Source organism: Myotis davidii, unplaced genomic scaffold, assembly GCF_000327345.1.
Source record: "Myotis davidii unplaced genomic scaffold, ASM32734v1 scaffold419, whole genome shotgun sequence".
Taxonomy (NCBI): domain Eukaryota; kingdom Metazoa; phylum Chordata; class Mammalia; order Chiroptera; family Vespertilionidae; genus Myotis; species Myotis davidii.
In genome coordinates, this window is record NW_006294998.1 from 956,064 (window position 1) to 968,696 (window position 12,633).

At 38.8% G+C, this 12,633-nt stretch overlaps 1 pseudogene; it reads right to left on the reverse strand.

Annotated features, from left to right (window-relative positions):
- Positions 1-12,181: 12,181 nt before the first annotated feature.
- Positions 12,182-12,632, reverse strand: LOC102756046 (annotated as a pseudogene).
- Between the last annotated feature and the right edge of the window lies 1 nt (position 12,633).

Here is a 12,633-nt window from a genome sequence, read left to right on the forward strand (position 1 = left end):
TTTTTAACAAGGTGCTTGGACCTTCCAATGTTAATTTAGCAAGATAACATCACCCCATGATTTTCTTAATCACCTCTATTTGATACAGGGCTTAACATATCAGAGTATTATATCATTTTCATTCCATTTAGAAAGTTTCTCACATATACATATGAGAAATGATATGTAGTGAAGATATCACAGGCTTTTTCAAATCAGAAAGAGATTTTGTTTTTCCGGGGTAGGCTTTCTAAGCAAGCAGTCATTTATTCCTTTTCAGTCTTTCCAATATAGTAGTGGTCTTTTGCAGTCATTTGGCATTTTTTACATCTCATATTGTAAGTGGTCAGTGGATTGAGGTGAGCACCGATCAGATCCCAGTGTAGGATTAAACCAGCCGGCGAGATGAGTACAGATGTATAGTCGGTGGATTTTCATGCTGTTTGGTCTGACAGCAGTCTCCAATCACAGAGTGTGAAAGCCAATGCTAAACGTTCCTCTGAGATGACAGGCTTTTGTCAATGTGCTGCAGCCGCTCTGAAAATCAGGCTGCTCTGTGGGCTCCTAGGGCCTTCCTGACCAGATCGTAGCAGCTCACCTGTTCTGGACTCTCCGTCAGTGCTCCTCCGAGAGGATCACAGCATTAGGGAGGGCCAAGTCAGCAGTCCGTTCTCTTTCATTCAGTCACAGAGAGTCTCTGGGCAAGAGATTGTGTTGGCAAGAAGCTTAACTCACTCAGTCCTTAATTTGTGATGACAAGGAAGAGATTTACCCCCCTGTCTCATGTCATAGGGTGTTGCCAACAGACTATAGTTTGTTTGAACTCCCCACTAGGGCATCAACATATCTTCATTTTCTCTTTCTTGTCCAGTTGAAATTTACAAATCAAAGGTCACAATTTAATGCAAGGACAAGTTTGTCCTTAGAGAAAGGATATATATTTATATTTACAATCTGTCCACATAAACCTTGGTTACTCAATTTAACATAGTAAATAGACAAACTGATGTATCTGTGACCACCAGCACTTGTATTATCTAATGAGTATGAATGCCTTTTCAATTCCCTAATCAATTATATTTTTCACTTGATTCATTAATATTTATAGGACACATAATATCTTTTTACCCTGGGAATTCTAGGCACATTTACATTAAATGGCGTTAAAGAAAAGGAGTAAAATCAAGGTATGATAAGTTGAGTTTGTATATCCATAGTTACTTCTTACTCACAGTGTACTCATTTAGATAATTGGACAAGAAATATGGTTAAAATATTTCTGTCCCACAGTAAATTTTCCCTTACTATGGCAATAAATTCTTTCATGTAAAGTATCCATTAAGTTAATTGATTTGGCTGAGGAATGTATACTTTTCCTTTCTGTCCACCCTGGAATGTTCTTCCTCATAAACTGGACATCAGATATTTTTTCATCTAGTCTAATATCAATTTGTAATTTGCTTGATGGATTAAATGTTGTAGGACATTAAACAATCTCAAGCATATTTGTGAAATAAGATTTAAAAAACAACAGTAATATATTGAAGAAAACTATGGCATACCTGGGACTTACCATTAGAGAGCTCTCTTATTGTCCCAGTAAAGACACTTCAACTTCCCTCAATATCACAAGCAGAGTTAAGGTGGAGGTAGGAATACCACTAAATGTTTCAACCAGATTCCTCCTAGTAGCTATTTAAAAATATATCACAGTCTGGCTCTGTAGTGTAAAGGGTAGCCTATTGGACTTCAAAAAGTTGTTTCAGATTGTTAGTAGCATTTTTCTAATAATGATTCAGGGTCAAAGAGATAAACTGAATTTTATTCTATAACTAGAGGCCTGGTGCATGAATTTGTGCACCAGTGGGGTCCCTCGGCCTGGCCTGCACCCTCTCGCAATCCAGGATCCCTCAGATGATGCCGGACTGCCAGTTTCGGCTCAATCCCCACAAGCCAGACTAAGGAACCCCACTGGTGTACGAATCCATGCACTGGGCCTCTAGTATGGATATAAGATTTTTGGTTAATCTCTTCCTGCCCTCCCCTTTCCCCCTTTCCCTTTGAGATTCATCAGTCTGTTCCATGTTTCCATGCCTGTGCCAGTGTGTGTCATAGCTACCAGCCAAATGGTTGAACGATCGCTTAGGCTTTTATATATAGAGATAATTTTACATTGCACAACCATGCACCTGCGCTGCAGCTCTCTGTCCTCAGAAGACTATTTAGATTTTATTTTTATTTTTTAAATATATTTTTATTGATTTCAGAGAGGAAGGGGTAGGTAGAGAGAGATGGAAACATCAACAACGAGAGAGAATCATTGACTAGCCTCTTCCTGCATGCTCCCTATTGAGCATGGAGCCCACAACCTTGGCATGTGCCCTTGACCAGAATCAAACCTGGGACCCTTCAGTCTGCAGGCCGACACTCTATCCACTGAGCCAAACCAGCTAGGGCAACTATTTAGATATTAGAATATTGCTCCTCAAATACTTATAGGTGGCCTAGGTCTTGCTACTATGATGAGATCCCAGATGAGGGATAGATGAGGGATAAGTGAAGAATTCTGTATAGGCACCTGGCTTGTGCAATTTCATGGACATTGTTGTCATTCCTTGAGATAAGAAACTTAGGTCATATTTGGAGAAGAAAATGGCATGGTGTGCTTTACATATATAGGCTTTGAAGGGAAATGTGCAAAGATAAATATTTAATAGGCTAGTAGCTACAGTAGTGTGAAGTTTTAAAGGCAGGTGTGTGCTGTTAAATTTATGAGATATGAATGAATGCATCGTTAAAATTGTAGAAATAAATGAGATTATCCATGAAGATTGTGTAGAGTAAGTATATAATTTTTGTTTGCTTTTTACTTAGCTCAATTTTTCTCATTCAGTTTCTGTGACAGAAGTAGTCGAAAGGCTTAAGACATTGACTGTAAATAATGAATTAATTTTGTCCCTAAGTAACTATAATGGTATTAGTTATGACCAACCTTGTGAAAATATAAAAAAATGACACAAATAATATCCTATAGAACTTCATTTTGTTTCAAATAACTTGCTTAAGAAAGACTATTGTAGAGATAATAGGTACTCAATTATAACATTCTAATTAGAATTAATGTTATGACAACTAAGATAAAATATAAAAAAAATACAACACTACAATTCTAAGTATTACTGTATTTTAGCTATAAATTAATACATTTTATTTCTACATGTATTATAAATCCACATTACTTTTTTTTTGTCTTAAATGGGCAGATGTCTTTTAAAAGAAATTAGAAAATGAAAGTATTTTATACTTGCATGTATTTACCATCGATTCCTTCTGGGTTCCATTTCCCTTCATCTTGAAAAAATTCTTACAGCATTTATTGCAGCATAAATCTAATGTCCTCAAGTCTCAGATTAGGTTTATATGAAAATAACTATATGTATTTACTTTCATTTTTGGTGAATATTTTCATTAAATATAGGCTACTGAGTTAGTGGGTTTTTGTTTGTTTTATTGTTCAACATTTTAAATATGTTTTCCCATTAATCTCTAATCCCCATTGTTCCTAATGAGGAGTCAAACATCCTTCATTTGGTTGATTTCCTATCAGAGTGTAGGGGGCAGGTGGGGACTTGTGAAAGAAGGTGAAGGGATTAGCCAAAGAACATATAGGCATAACCCATAGACACAGACAACAGTGTGATGATAACCAGAGGGTAGGGGGAATGGGGGCTAGGTGGAGATGGGCAAAGGGGAGGAAAATGGGGACATATGTAATAGGGTCAACAATAAAAAAAATAATAAAATTAAAGTAGAAAGTATATTTTAGTTCATTAATTCCATTTTTAAATTTATATTACAGATGATTCTCACCATAAATGTATACCTATTATTATTCAAATCAGCTATATCAAATCAGCTACATCAAAACTGTTTTCCAGTTTTGAGATGAAATTGCCAACACTTAACTTCTTGAAGTTTATACTCTCAAACATAATTATAGTTATGTTAATGTCAGTTGATTCTTAGTATTCTAATAAAAGAAACCAACTTTTGTCTCCAGAGACACTAAGCTTGTCCAAACCCCATTCAAACCCCAACACCTCTTTCAGAATAGGCGATGACTTCACAATAAAAGTGGCTCTAAATACTAATTTCCACTTTTTTTTTAATGTTTATGCATTCTATCACTGACTGTAGTCTCTTCAGTTTATCCCACACATCCATGTGGTGCCTAATATATTAATACACCTATAATATTTACTAAAATTTAACTAAGTTTTTTAAATAGGCAAATGACATAAAGGAATATCACATATAGGAAAGAAACAGTACAATATACAGATGCTGTATTTTTCAAGAGTATCAGTAAGTATGTGCCTCAGGAAACCTTAGGTATTGTTTTTGTTATTTAAAATTCTCTTCAATTTTTTTGTGATATTGAAAATTATATATAGTTTTCTAGTTTTATTGAGATATAATTGATGACTCTAGTTAACAATGCTGTATATTGTATTTGAAAATTATATTTTTTGTGTATTTTCTAGTTAGTTGCTCATAGAAGAAATTCAATTTATTTATTTATTTATTTATTTTCTTTTTAAGTTCTACAGGTAAAGGGCCCTAGTGGCTGGGGAGTGGCAGGTGGGGGTGGGGAGGCAGACGATTTTTTAATATTATACTAAGCTCACATCTAGCAACCTTGCTAAATTATTCAAAATGTTTGTAGATTCATTTGTATTTTATGACATCATACCCCTGCAAATAACATTAATTTTATTTTTCCTTTCTGATGGTTAGACATTGTAATTATTTTTAGTGCCTTACTTCACTAGGTAGGAATGTCAGTATAATATTAATTCAAATAGTAATGGGATCCTTATATTTGAACTAATAGGAAAAGACAGAAGCAATCATTCTTCTATTTTAATTTTGCTGAGATTTTTCTTTTTTTAAAAATATATTTTATTGATTGTTTACAGAGAGGAAGGGAGGGAGATAGAGAGTTAGAAACATCAATGAGAGAGAAACATCGATCAGCTGCCTCCTGCACATCTCCCACTGGGGATGTGCCCGCAACCCAGGTACATGCCCTTGACCGGAATCGAACCTGGTACCTCTCAGTCCGCAAGCCGACGCTCTATCCACTGAGCAAAACCGGTTTTGGCTTAAAAATCACAAACAGGGGTTGAATTGTGTCAAGAGATTTCTCCTGTATCTTTGAGATGAACAAAAGGTCTTTCTTTGGTTTTAACATATTAATATATTTAACATGCATTAGTATATTTGGTGTTACATTAAAACACATAAATGCATTGATATTATCAGGTTAATATGTCTCAATGAGGCAAATCATACTCACTGAATTTCAAATGTTAAAATCTTACATCTTTAGAATAAATTCCACTTGACCATTATATATTATTTCCTTTATATATTGTTGGAACTGTTAGGCTAATGTCTTTCTTATATTTTAAAAGGTTTTTTACATTTTGTTCATGAAAGATATTGGCCTTTAACTTTCCTGTATTTTAATATCTTTGTCTGATTTTGCTGCCTCATCTAATGAGATGAGAAATATTTGCTCTCTTCTTTTCCTTGGAAGAGTTGTATAAGATTGATATTATTTTTTCCTTAACAATTTTATATAAAGTTACTAGTGAACATATTTGGGCCTGGAGTTTTCTTTGTGAAATTAATATAAATTAAACTATTTAGAACTATTCAGATTATTTTTATTTTCTATTTTTTATATGTATTTTATTGATTTTTTACAGAGAGGAAGGGAGAGAGAGAGAGAATTAGAAACATCGATGAGAGAGAGACATCGATCAGCTGCCTCCTGCACATCTCCTACTGGGGATGTGCCCGCAACCCAGGTACATGCCCTTGACCGGAATCGAACCTGGGACCTTTCAGTCCGCAGGCCGACGCTCTATCCACTGAGCCAAACCGGTTTCGGCTATTTTCTATTTTTGACTGAGCAGGCTTCCCCAAAATTTCTTCATTTCATATAACTTGGAAAACATTGTCATAAAAATGAAAGCAATTCAAATATTCTTCAACTGGTGAATTAATTAAAAAACTGAGGTATATTAATGCATGGAACTCTACTCAGAAATATAAAGAGACAAACATTGAAATTTGCAATAACATGGATGAATTTCAACTGCATTATGATAAGTAAAAGAAACTACCAGGTTACATACCGTATGCTTTCATTTATATAACATTCTGGGAAAGTCACATCTAAAGGGACAATGTTTGTTAGGGGTTAGGACTGTGCTAGTAGTGTGAAAAATTTCAGAGACTGATAAAATTGTTCTATGTGTTGATTTTAGTCATGAGGAATAGTTAAAACTCATGGAACTGAAAGGAGTTTTTAGGGGTGACATACAGTAGGCAGCTTTAGGAAATTTTAGGTCCATGGGAAAAGCACAGGGCTATAGAGCTATAAAAAGCACATTTCCATAAGATAAGGAAACTGGGAGCAGCAAAAAATACACTTCCATAAGATAAGGGAGCTGAGAGTAGCAAAAGGCACACATTTACAGAATAAAGGTAAGGAGCCCCTCGTTCAAAGAGGGAGGAAGAAAAGCCCAGAGAGAATAGGAGAACAATAAGGGAGAAGAAGGAAGGAACCTCACATACTTCACATGAAACTTTCAGGAGTTGGTATAGTGACCAAATCAAAGGAGAATAGGGACCAATCAGAGGGGATAGGAAAGCACAAAAAAACTGCAGCCTTTATAAACCATGGGAAAAGGGACAGGGTGGGATTCTCCCCCTCCCCATATGGGAGTCTGTGCTTGTTTCTCAATACATTTCCACCTTTGCTATACCATCCTCCAATGTGGTTTCATTCTTCGATTTCAACGGACAAAAGAGCCCAGGAAACCATCCTGCCCAGGGGAACACTGTGCATTTCCAGTCCAAATGTCCCATATCATAATGGTTTAAGCACTTAACAGAGCAATATTTATAAAATCATAGCTCATCTTACTACTCTACTTCCACTTATAAAATCCTTTATTGTATCATATTAATAAAAGGGGGTGTTTTGTTTGTTTGTTTTTTCCTTTCCTTGGTATTTAAGTAATCACCTAGCTAATGATAACTGCTAGGTGCAGGTTTATATCTTTTATCTCTCCTATCTGCAGTTCCTGAGATATACATCACCCTATTCTAAGATAAGAAAGCTTCGCTTGATTGACTGTCTTAAGTTACCTACATTGTCACTAATGGAGTTAGGATTCATACTCAATTCTCTCTTAGTCACTTATCATTCATATATGGATCTGCCCTATTTCTTTATATCCTTTCCAATGTCTGTCATACAACCTATATTTTAGTAAAATCAAAGTATCTTTTTGCTTTTCCTACATAACCCTGTCATAATATCATTCTTTAAATGTGTTCTTCACTCTACTTGCAACAGTAATTGTGGGTTATTTTCTTGGCCCAATTTGTATTTAGGGCAGTGAAAGTATCCATCTCTTAGAAACCTTCACTGAGGCTCAGTGTCTGTGTCAGGTACCTCTCTTCTATGCACTGGGAGAATGCTATGCACATCACCATCAAAAAATTTACCCCCAACTTTTGTCATTGTTTTCTTGAATATTTCCTATAGTACAAAGGGAACTCCTTGAGAAGAACTTTCGCATATTTTTATAACACCAAAGGTTGATAAATGGTGCCAGACATCTAAAAACAAATAGAACTCGTTATTGAATAATTGAAAATAGAAGATTAATGTATTTTAATGTTGTTCAGACCATACTGAGCTCTTAATCCCCAAGTTACCAGGTAGACTAGTGATAATATCCATCATGGCCCAGTGATATGTGTTTGGATCAGGAAGTTCTTTTTCTGAAGGCCCCACTACCTTTGTTTAAGTTTTGGTATATATTATAGAACTCCAGACTGCAGTTTGTTTATATCTTTTTTCTTTGGATCTTAATTCTACACTCCCCTTCTCACCTACTTTAACACCTTCTGATTTTATAAGAATTATTAATGTCCTAACATTTTAGTATTATTTTCTTCATTCTGCTTAAGAATTATTCATCTTCTTTGATAAACAGGATAAATGTATTTTTTTGTTTTTGTTTTTTTCTTCTTTTTTATTATTATTAGTTAAGGTATTACAAATGTGTCCTCATCCCCCACACACACAAACTCATGCTCCCATCCCCCTGTTGTCCATGTCCATTGGTTTGGCTTATATAATCAAGGAAATATTAATTTTGTTGACAACATAGTTCCACATGATCAGCAGAATTCCCTAAGATTCTGGCCACCTGGTCTACACACTCTATACCAGCCTTGGGCAAACTACGGCCTGCGGGCTGGATCCGCCCTGTGTGAAATGAATAAAACTATTGAAAAAAAAAAAGACCGTACCCTTTTATGCAATGATGTTTACTTTGAATTTATATTAGTTCACACAAACACTCCATCCATGCTTTTGTTCCGGCCCTCCGGTCCAGTTTAAGAACCCATTGTGGCCCTCGAGTCAAAAAGTTTGCCCACCCCTGCTCTATACAATCCTCTCTGCTTGAGTGTGGTTAGTGTTAGGGTTTGGCTGGTGACTCTCAGGCTGTGAGAATTCACAACTGAGAGAAGAGATAGATGCAGGGAGGAAGTTTATTTTACTTTCCACAAAGGGACAGGCCCAGTGCAATGCTAGTCAATACAGGACAAGAAACAAAAGGTGGCTTCACCTTTTCAAGAGTAATGGCTGCTGTTGCTAGGTGACAAGAAAGGGATTGGGGACTGAAGTTGAGCAGATACCAGGGTCTGTCTTGAAAAGTTATAATTTGTTTGTTTCCCAGGAGACAGTCAGGCAGATGTCCTAGGGAGGTGTCTTATCAGTATTTTTCCCAAGCCTGTAAAACATGCTTAGCACAAAAGTTATGGAGAATTCAAAAGAGGCTTTTTTGAAGGGGCGGGAGGAAGGGAACTTGCTACTAGCTACAAACCCTTTGGTGTGAATTATCTCTGAGTTGTAAAAACATGAGGGAGAAAGTGGATACAAGAATATAGTCTTGAGAGTAGCTTATCTTATCTTGCAATTTGAAAAGAAGGGCTTTGAATTAGAGGAGCTAACAATCTTGCAGTTTAATTACCAGCTGCATCTCATTGATTGTGGAAGGCTACAGCAAGTAAAGAAAGGCCCCTTTGCTGTCCTTACAGGTAGGATCTCTAACGATGATGAGATACTCACCCCTGTGGTTGTGTTGTACAAGACTCCATCTGTCATAGCAGTCTAAGGGAGATTCTTTGCTGAATTTGGAGAAGCAAGTTTTCATGTTGTGGAAGGAGAGCATGGCTTGGACCTGAAGGATAAACTCCAGGGGCTGAGAATAGCTGCTGGCCAACAACCACCGGAAAACAGGGACTTGGTTCTACAACCAAAAGAAACTGAATTCTGCACTAACTGGTTTGGCTCAGTGGATGGAGCATCAACCTGTAGACTGAAGGGTCCTGGGTTTGATCCTGATCAAGGGCACATGCCGTTGTGGGCTCCATCCCCAGTAGAAGGAGTGCAGGAAACAGCCAATCAATGATTCTCTCTCATCACTGATGTTTCTATTTCTCTCTCCTCTACCTTCCTCTCTGAAATCTCTCTTTCCCTCCCTTCCTCTCTGAAATTAATAAAAGCATTTTAAAAAAGAAACAGTTCTGCCAAACAAACACATACACACAAAAAAACACATGAACTTAGAAATGAACCCTGAATTTTACATGAGGTGGTGGTCTCTGCCAATACTTTGAATTCAATTAGTATGACCCTGAGCAAAAGTCCCAAAGAGGCTATATCTGAACTACTTAACTATGAAACTCATATAGTAAAGGTGTATGTCCTAAGCTGCCATGTATGTCTAGCTTGTTACACCAAAATAGGAAACAAATGCACCGTTCCTCATTCATGTTAGTAACCCTATGGACATTGCTAGCCTTGTACCTAACTTCCATATTTCTTTGTTAAAAGTGAAACACATTTTAGAGTTATTGTATGGTCTCTTCCTTTTTCTAAGGAATACTGACGTCAAAACTGCCTACATGCTGTTCGTACTGGTCTCCATGAGATCTCAAGAGTTTTTGCTTAACAATGATTTTCTCTGTGCCGGAAGCCAATCCACCCTTGCTGCTTGACACAGTCGCTGCAGGGAAGACACATCTGCACAGCTTATGTTTCAAGGGACCTGGAGCATATGGCATATGTTTGCTCCCCCTCTTAACGCTATGTGTTTTAAACTGGACCACCTCCCCGAGAAAGGTTGCTTCCCAAGGTGAGGATTTTCCTCTGGAGTTAGGGAGGGAATAAAAGCCCTTAACTAAGTGCCAGGCGGGTAATTAATCACGTTAACTATGAAAAATCACCCTTAAGCTACATAATCTTTACTTAGGATCATCTCCTTCAGTTACTTCCTTGTAGCTTAATAGAACAATAGGGTAACCTTGGAATGGAGATAAGAAACGCCCTAACCTTTGGAATAGAATGGATAGGATTAAAATCGACTGGTATAAATACAGATGTAACAGGACAATGGACACAGAAACAATTTGAGGAAAACTAGACTAAGGTCTTTCAAACATTATATTTACAGTCCTAACTCAATTTGCAACCATAGTAAAACAAAGACTTATATTTTTGATATTTATTTTATATATTTAAATGCCATTTAACAAAGAAAAACCAACCAAAAAAATGAGTTCGTGTGTCACCTCTGACACACGTGTCATGGGTTCACCATCACTGCCCTAGGTAAGCCCCCCCTTAGGTAAGCATTCGGGACAGATAGGACTCCACTGTAGAGTGCTGCAGACTCCCCTAGAGAGGATAAGTAGGGTAAGAGGGTGGATAGTACGGAACTTAGATTGAGAAGATGGGTCATACTGACTCTAAAGAAAGAAGACTCTGTATTGATCTTTTAACACATATGCTTGCTAGCAGAGGAGTTAAGGCTACTCCCAGACAGAACGTCTTATACAAGAAGTCTGTCCATGGTTTCTTGAGGAAGGAACTGTTAATTTAGAAACTTGGACTGAAGTAGGAGAGCAATTAAAGACTTATTACAGATTCCATGGATCTGAGAAGGTTCCGGCAGATACCCTTTCCCTCTGGAATTCAATTCGTGACACCTTGGCACCAGAGGCAGATACGGTTGAACTTTCTCAAACTTTAAATAGTCCCTTGGCTCCACCTAGAGAGAACACATCATTATTGTCTCCAGCTCAATCTAAGAGCTATACCTACTGATCGGAAGGAGAATAAATATCATAAACATGACCCTTGGACCTTTCCAGTCAGTAGAGAGGAGAGAGGTCCTCCCATTCAAAACAGGCTCCCTAAATTAGAAAGGAAGCCTAAACCAGGTCCTGCGGCTCCTATGAGCTCCATGTCTAAATTTCAAAGGGCGATAAGAGAAGCTGAAGCTAATGGGGATCTTGAATTCTCACTCTGCCTCCCAGTTGCATATGAGAATGAGTTTGGTGAGGACGAAAACCCCACTTGGGAGCCTATACCTTACAAAGTACTTAAAGAATTGAAATTGCATCCTGCACCCCAATACCTCCACGAGCCCCTCTCTCCACTCTCTGCGCTTCAAACTCAGCCGGGACAGACTTCTGCCGCCGCTGCTCCGCACCCTGCTGGAGAAGCTCAGAGATCCTTGTCCCTTTTATTTGAGGAACTCTTTTGGACAACACAAAATTCAGGACAAAACTGCTCTAGGGGAGCTCTGGACGATGGCTAGAGCCCAGCAGTCCCTACATGTTGAGGTCCAGCCCCATCAGGTCGAGGGGTCCCCAAAGGTGTGGACGGAGTCGGCGAAGAAAGAATGACACGGAGACAGTGTTCAGTTGATCAGCAGCCTAGCCAGTTTCTCTAGCCAGGATCTGTCTTCTATTGTCTTATTACATCTGTATTTATACCAGTTGATTTTAATCCTGTAAATTTCTATTCCAAAGGTTAGGGCATTTCTTATCTCCATTCCAGGGAGTAAAGATTATGTAGCTTAAGCGTGATTGTTCGTAGTTAAAGAGATTAATTACCCGCCTGACATTTAGTTAAGGAACTGTGTCAAGGATGGACCAGCTTCTGGCACCTACAGGTGGTGCTGGGGTGTTTTCCCATTGCTGGCCTCCGAGGCCAGTCTAGGAGGGTCTCCAGACAGGTTCTGTGGCTAGGTTCTCCAGGCCTTGCTCCACCCACGGACTTGCTGGTGCTTTAGCTGGTGTCCCTCTTCCCGTTATAAGCGTCCAGCTGGGCATCCAGCTCCTCAGCAGGGATCTGCTGCTTTGAACTCAGGCCCGTGCCCCTGCCCCGGCTGCCTCCGTGGGCGCCTCTCCAGGTGCCACCACCGAAGCCTCCAGACCCTCGGTTCCTAGTCATCCCGCCTCCGTTGACACTGGGTCCCGGCCTGCGCCGCGTGTCTGCCTGTGAGGTGACGAGCTGGATGTTCATGGGGCGGCCGTCCAAGGGGCCGCCGTGGCACCGCTGCATGGCTGTCAGGCGTCTGCCTTCCGCTCAGAGTGCACGTGAACGTTCCCAGGCTGCGGCCAGAGCGGTCGTAGTGGAGGGCGGCCTTGGTCAGAGTCCCGCAGTCCGCAAACAGCTCCTGGATGTCCGAGTCCGACACTCGGAAGCCC